Raw genomic sequence first — 630 nt, 5'->3', positions numbered from 1 at the left:
CTGCACACACACCCCTCCAAAAAAGCCATGGCCAAAACCTGCACCGTCCAAGTCAGCAACGAGACGCGTAAAAAGGTGGGGAGGGGGGAAGATGGGGAACCAGGGAGGGTTTAAAGGAGGGGAGGGGGTACCGAGAGGGTGGCGACTGGAGGCTGATTTCGAAAAAAGAGACCTCCCTTCTCCAGCTCTGGGCATCTGGCACGTGAGAATGCAAAGGGCGCGCCTCTGACCATGTGCAGAGTGCGCCCTGGCCTTATCCCGGCCTCCTTGCTAGGCTCTGGGAATGCATGAACCCCCAACCCCTCCCCCCTCAGCACATCAAGCAGCGTCCTGGGCTCGGAGACTTCTGCATTTCACCTTCTGGTTTTTTTTCTTCTTCCTAGATGAAAGATTTCAGAGACTCCCTTTTTAAAGAGGTAGGTGGTTACGTTTGCTGCCTGATGCCCCCTCGTGCCCACTTCACCTACCCCTGCCCTCTTAGATTTCTTTTCCTGTCTCGCCCTGCAGGCAGAAGAGTTTCTCTCCACCTTTTTACCTGCCAAGATATGTCAACTGGATCAGCTTTTGAAGGTAAGACAACTCCAAGGTGGAATCTCTCTTGCTGTCTCACTTCCTTGCCGCACTTTGAAC

The 630-nt window shown here is 54.0% G+C and overlaps 1 long non-coding RNA gene across 1 annotated transcript; it reads left to right on the top strand.

Moving 5' to 3' along the window:
• On the top strand, nt 1-576 carry LOC107125420. The gene is made up of 3 exons (XR_001483037.1): nt 1-75; nt 384-416; nt 508-576. It is a non-coding gene; the product is annotated as an uncharacterized LOC107125420 (long non-coding RNA).
• The last annotated feature ends 54 nt before the right edge of the window (nt 577-630 follow it).

The sequence above is a fragment of the Gekko japonicus genome, unplaced genomic scaffold (genome assembly GCF_001447785.1).
Source record: "Gekko japonicus isolate JY-2015 unplaced genomic scaffold, Gekko_japonicus_V1.1 scaffold69517, whole genome shotgun sequence".
Taxonomy (NCBI): Eukaryota; Metazoa; Chordata; class Lepidosauria; order Squamata; family Gekkonidae; genus Gekko; species Gekko japonicus.
The sequence above is the reverse complement of the archived record's forward strand: the minus strand, read 5'-3'. Positions and strand labels throughout refer to the sequence as shown.